General features: G+C 52.3%; 1 pseudogene; it reads right to left on the bottom strand.

Moving 5' to 3' along the window:
* Positions 1 to 2,742: 2,742 nt before the first annotated feature.
* Positions 2,743 to 4,384, bottom strand: LOC121837160 (annotated as a pseudogene).
* Positions 4,385 to 6,631: the final 2,247 nt, after the last annotated feature.

The raw sequence follows: 6,631 nt of genomic DNA on the forward strand, positions 1-6,631 counted from the left end.
GTCTGTAATAATCTCTACGGCAGCCTAGCTGCTTGAAGTCATCGCAACTATAAACTACAGGTTGCAGTGACCAACGTTTGTAGATAAACGTTGGTAGCGACTGCATTCTCGCATTCCCACGCATCACTCCGAACAGAAAGGCGCTAGTTTCGGTTTGAAGTCGGTACCTTTTCTACAACATAGATGGCGGCAGCGTCAGTCTTCTGCGCTCGGTGCATTTGGCGTGTTCGTTTGAGTCCAGTTTTCCGTGCAACACTCCGTGAGTGCGATGCATTCTGGGAGAGAACTCGAACGGTGCCAGTGCGTGTGAAACGAACTCGCTATTAGAAAGATCGTTGCGCCGCTCGAACCACCGATAACGTGTGGGTTGGAGAAGAAAACGGAGGCCCCAGCGGAAGGCGCGTTCGCATGCGCAGATGTAGCCTATCAGTTCCAGCCGGCGCTGCCAGATAGCGCGGCGATGCAGTTCGGACGTCGCTCCGGCGCTCCGTTTTACTTTGACGGCACCTGTACGCTTAAAACATGTCTGTTGTTAGTTGTTTCTGCATGACCAATGTGACATAACTCAGCTGTCCATACGCCAAAGAAACATGCCTCAGACATTCTCTTCAGACTGCCGTTTGTATGATGTGCAAGCAGTGTACGTGACTGCTGCTTTCAGTTCTCTGGAAGCATCGCGGTACCTGAGGCGTAGCCATACTGGCTAGTGAGATGGATTTATCCCGATACCTTTTTTCCCCTTTAATTTGCGCATATTTAACGCCACTTTATTTTGGTCGTGCTGCGATTGGCCCTCATTGTCTAAAAAATGCTAGCAAGAAGGAAAAGAAAAGGAAACCAATGCCCTGTAGCCGGCTAATTCAGGAATGAATCCGAAATTGTCCGTATTATATTCGACCGACAGTGAAACGGTGCTTTGCCAACCCAGAAGAACGTGGTTGGGAATTCACTTCCATGAAGTTTGAGTATTTCTGTCCTATTCACCAGAAGAAAAAAACGGGTTGAGGTTAATCGGAACAAAGCCTATTCACGTGTCGTACGGTAAAAAAAAAAAAAAAAAAAAAGATAATAATAATGTTATTTCCCGCGAATGGTTTCTTCCTGAAACTCAGTTGTTTGTCGCCACAGTAGAACATGCAATGAAATTAGCCGGAAATGACGCTCGCCACCAACTGAGTTCGGGGGAACTAATTCGAAGTTTTTCTTGGACAAACAGAGTTATCCTGAGGGCGGAGACGCAGCGAGGAACGTAACTTAAAATTGTATATCATACATTCTATTCTTTTTTCTATGTTTCAACGAGCCAGTCTAAGAATATGGAAGCTTTTCACTCTATAAAATTAACAAAAGACAAAAAGATTTACATAAAATATTGGTACGTATATGCGTTACTGCATATAGTCTATATGTTTGTTCGTTTGTTTTTACATTCTACTGTATTACATCCAACAAACAAATTAGTCGTTAGTTGTTTGGAGTGCGGGACTTTAGCCTGTCAGAACATGGCTACATTGTTACCCCCTGTATGATGAAACAATTAGCTTGTGCAGCACGCCTTATAGCCCGTGGTCTTTAACGTGCGTCCCGTAGTAGTGATACACGACCGCACGCTGCTGCTCGAAACATGCTCCTTGAAATCTATACCGAAACAGGAATGGGAAGGAAGGAGCAATATAGAGGAGGGAGAGGTGGCGGAAGGCACGTGGCAGTGATACTTTTGCTTTTTTTCAAACAACGCATTTTCACCTTTTTAAAAGCCACGAAAAAAGGGTAACATATTTCTTTTCTATTTTTATAGTGTGTGTGTGTGTGCCTTCCATGACGTACGGCTTTGATTATATTCTGTGGTTTTGACTAAACCATAGGAAACAGTACGTGACCACGGAGGAGAATGTGAGCGCGTCTTCCTCCGTCCAGTTCTCGATCGGCGGTTTTCGGGAGGAAAGAGAACGAATTTCAAGCCGCAAATTGTGTTCTGGGTAGATAGGCTCTCATGTGTCATGTGCAAGTAAAACCTTGGCGAGCATAACCGCCGAATTCAGAAACCTTACTCCAACTACACTCAAACTGAAGGGCCCCTCCACTTCCTCGAGTAAGGCGGGAGGGCCGGCGCTGGCCAATCGCGACGGCGGTTCCGTCCTTGCGATTGGCCAGCGCCGGCCCTCGCGCCTTCCTCGAGGAAGTGGAGGGGCGTGAGTGAGTGAAAGCGATGTTTATTATATGTTTTTTTTTTTTTGAAAAATCGACTGTTGCTTGTGCACTTAGTGTGCACATGTCACTGTCGATAGGAAAGGGGATTGGGTGAAAAAGAAAGGATAGAAAGAGAGAGGATTAGGTTTTGGGGGGGGGGGGGGGGGGGGGCGGGAGCCAGGTGCAGGGGGATGTCCTGGCCGTCGCAGGCAGGTCGAGTCATAGGACGACCCAAGCCTCAGAACGCAAAGCCTGTCGAAGTTTGGTGTGGAGCCGTCTTAGGGCGAATAGCTAAATATCTTAAAGCTGCGTTGGCTGGTAACTGTGCTTCAAGGCTAATATCGGCACGAACGTTCGGTTGAAGGAATGACGTTTCTTGTCTTGGCTGAACAAGTTGTGCCTGAAATGCAGATTTCGTAATAATGAGCTGGAACGGTAGATTGGGTAGTCGTGCCTTGTTCTGGTGTGTTGAACTGTAGGTGGTCTCCTAAAGAATTTCTAGGAGTTCCGTGTCCTTCATGTAAGTTATTAGTTTTTTTAGTGCCATGTCTGTCACAGCTCGCGTTGCCCGCGGATGCAGAAGGTCCTCCAAGCTATCACTGGAGAGTCCGAGGCGGGAATAGGCGTTATGGAGGGCAGTACGCTCGTCATTGTAGTCGGTGCAGTGTAGGAGGAGGTGCTCGGCGTCAGCAGTTTCCTCGCAGGTTTGGCAATTGGGGTTGAGATCAGGCCTGAAGCGACCTATCCACGCTGGTGTGAAAGCGCTTCCGGTCCGCAGACGGTGGAGCACCGCAGCAGTGTGACGATCCAACCCTCGTGGGAGACGGGCTGAGAACGTGCCGTCCGCCACTCTCGGGTCCGGGTTCTGTCGTGTGATGGTTCGTCTCACCAGAAGCTTGGCGTCTGAGAAACGGGGAACTGTAGAGAGCGGACATCCGAGGTCTTTGTGAGCCTGCGCTGCTAGGGAATCGGCGACTTCGTTTCCCCTGATACCACAATGACTGGGGATCCACTGGAAGATAATCTCGTGGCCTTTCTCTCGGAGCTCGGCTGCATCTTGTGCGACTGACCGCGCCAGAGGCGTAGCCCTTTCTAGCTCCGATAGTAGCCCGAGGGCCGACCTTGAGTCGCTCAGGACTACCCAGCTGAGCCCGCGTGCGCAGCCTGTCCGAATTCCCCAGAGGGAAAGTCGTATGGCCGCCAGCTCTGCGGTAGTAGAGGATGCCTGATGGGACAGGCGCTCCTGTATACCTACGGCTGCAGCCTCAAAGAAGGCCGCTGCTGTTGCTGTGCCTCCAGATGGGTCTACCGACCCGTCGGTAAAAACGCGTGTCCGCCCATCGTACTCCGCATCCAAGTGACTTTCCGTCAGCTGCCGAGCGGTTACCACTGCTGCGCTCTTCTTGGTCCGCAGCCCTGGTATGCTGATACTAACCCTCAAAGGGTGAGGATCTGTGTGTAGTGCTGGAAGTGGCGCTAGCGGTCCTGGTGTACCCGCGATGTCGCCTAAAGTGCAGAACTGCGCTCCCAGTTCCGAATCCGTACGTTCGGCGATGCTTATCAAGAGCGTGATGGTAGAGTCGCAGTTGCTCATTCGGATGAGATGTCCGAGCGCTCGTTCTTGCAGAAGGTTTTCAACGGTATTCATACCTGCTTCGGTAAGAGTGTGTCGTGACGATGCCGAACGGGGAACTCCGATGCAAATTCGTAGAGCTACGCGTTGCGCTCTCTCTAGGTTCTCGATCTGATTGCCGCTCAGTCGAATGAGCGGTAAGGCATAGAGTGGGCGAGCCAGAATGAGACCCTTGTAGAGCTGTAGTAGCATTTGTTGCGATGTGCCCCAGGTAGTTCCACCAAGCGCGCGGAGGATATTTGTGTGCGTTCGCATCCTCTGGAGCACCACCTGCGTTGCTGGGCCCCAGGATAGCCTCCAGTCCAAGGTGAGTCCTAGGTACGTGACTGTCTTCTCCACTCTCACCGGGACATCTCCGATGAACAGGGTCGGTTGGAACTTTGAGGGTCTCCTTGGTGCGTAGCATAGAGCAACAGTCTTTTCTGCCGATGTTGTCAGACCCAGTTGATGCAAGTGGTACACAGTGTTTGTAAGTGCTCTCTGGAGGGCGCGTGCCATCCGTTGCCTACGGTAGCCTGGGGCCGTGGACCAGAGCGCCACGTCGTCCGCATAGACAGCCATGCTTATCGGGAGTGCTGGTTCCTCGCCTACTCTTGCTGCGGCTGGGAGTGATGCAATCGCCAGTGCAAACAGGAGCGGACTGACTACGCTCCCTTGGGGAACGCCATGGTCGACTCGTCGGGGCTTGCTCAGTGCTCCGCCGACCTTTACGCACATGGTGCGTTCAGTGAGGAATGCGCAAATGTAGTTAAGAGGTCGTCTACATACCCCGAAACGACGCAGGGCTGAGATGATGATTCGGTGCGGGAGGGCGTCGAAGGCTTTGCGGACGTCTAGGAATACGGCCATCGCCGACCAACCTTGTGCTTTGGCCTCCTCCAGCGAGCTGGTGATGTCACCAATTGCGTCCGCGGTGCTCCTGTGGTGGCGGAACCCCGAGAAGCAGTCTGGCAGAGCCCCGGCCGCCTCAAGGTGGTAGACTAGGCGACGTAGCACCATTCGTTCCATCACTTTGCCAAGGCATGATGTCAATAAGATGGGCCTATAGGAGCTTAGTTGGTCTTGGGGTTTTCCGGGTTTCAGTAGTGGTACCGTGGTTGCTTCTCTCCACGCTTCTGGTATTTTAGAGGTCCTCCACACATGATTAATTAGAGTCAGCATTGCTGGGACAGCCGACTCGTTAACGTTTCTCAATGCTTGGTTGGTGATTCCGTCTGGGCCTGGGGCCGCACGGTGTCTCGGGAGAGCATCGAGAACGTGCTGCAGTTCGTGCAGGGTGAAGTCTTCGTCTGGCTGCTGCATGGGGGTCGCTGTTGGGTGACGGAACTTGCTCCAACCCTGGGGGGGCGGGCTGGCAGCCGGCAGTGGTGGAACCTCAGTAAATGCATCCGCGAGTAGTTCGGCCATCTCTGTTGGTTGAAGGTTCATTGCCACGGCCATTCCAAGGACAGGGTTTTGGGGGATTGGGCGACCTGCTAGTGTTCTCGCCATCCGCCAGGCCCGGCTTCCTCCGGCTGGTTTGTCTAAGGTGGTGCATTTGAGGCGCCATATTCGGCGTGCTAGTTTTTTACCGTGCCTCCTGAACTTGGCATCCAGTCGCCGGTATGCCAGTACATCTGCCGGATCTCCAGTGGCCCATGACCGTCGCTGCGCGCGACGTCTTTTTGCCCGCAGTTCTAGCCATTTGAGGTCGGGGTTGGGACGTGTTGCTGGCACTCTGACTTCGTGGGTGACCTTTTGGAGGACGCGGGAGAGCGTTTCCGGGGTGAAGGATCGTCCTTCTTCCAGCGCTTCTTCGAGCAGGGTACGGAAGCGATCCCAGTCGACGACGCGGCAAGTCTTCAGGGGAGCTTTTGGCGGCCTTCCGATGACAATGGGTAGATGATCACTTCCCCAGCTGTCTGCCTGAGGAGTTGCATTGAGGCGTAGGGCCCAAGTCGTGAAAGTCAGATCAATTACGCTTCCCGTCACTCCAGGCCGTACAAATGTCGGGTTCCCACTTGTAATATTTCTGAGGTCGAGCCTATCTAGCATTGCCTGTAGCTCTCGACCTCGCCGAGAGTCCTTTCTGTCTCCCCAGGACTGTGAATGGGCATTGAAGTCGCCGGCAATTATAACCTCTCCTTTGGCCCGTGCGCGAATGTCCGCGAGTACATGGACGTCCCAAGGTACATTAGGGGCCACGTATGCCGAGACGATGGTCAGGTAACGGTCTCCAAATTCCAATTTTACTGCCACAAAATCTGCTCCTTCACTGCAAAGATCGCTGAGGTCTATCTCTATCTGTCGTAGGTTTCGTCGAACTAGGAGGGCTGCTCGCGGTGTCACGCCCGCCACCAGAGGCCTGCTGCAGTAAACTACGTGACCCGCAATGCGTATGCTGCCGGCTGGCATTCTGGGTTCCTGGAGGGCCACCGCATCGTAGGCGTAGTGTAAAAGGTGGTCGCGTAGCTCTGGGAGTCTCGTTCTCAAGCCGTTACAGTTCCACTGGAGGGCGGAACAGGTGAGAGGCTGGGGGCGGGCTGTAGGTCTTCTACTAGTGTCCCCAATCGTGGATGTCTGTGGATTGGTAGTTAAAGCTTTCTTTTAGAAGGATTGATACCCGAGATTGGTCTTTGGGTCGGGCTTCATTGTTGTAGTAGAAAAAATAAGAAAATATCTGTACCTGTAGAGGAAAAATGTTAGATTTTTGTATCACTGCAGTCCGTCTCGCCTGTAAGAGCTCAGGGAAACGAGTTTGAAGGTTATTTATATTCCTCTCAGGTATGAATAAATGTTTTTGGTGACGAACGCGCGTAAGTTGCTTGC

This window comes from Ixodes scapularis, unplaced genomic scaffold (assembly GCF_016920785.2).
Source record: "Ixodes scapularis isolate PalLabHiFi unplaced genomic scaffold, ASM1692078v2 PGA_scaffold3__209_contigs__length_174095766, whole genome shotgun sequence".
Classification (NCBI taxonomy): domain Eukaryota; kingdom Metazoa; phylum Arthropoda; class Arachnida; order Ixodida; family Ixodidae; genus Ixodes; species Ixodes scapularis.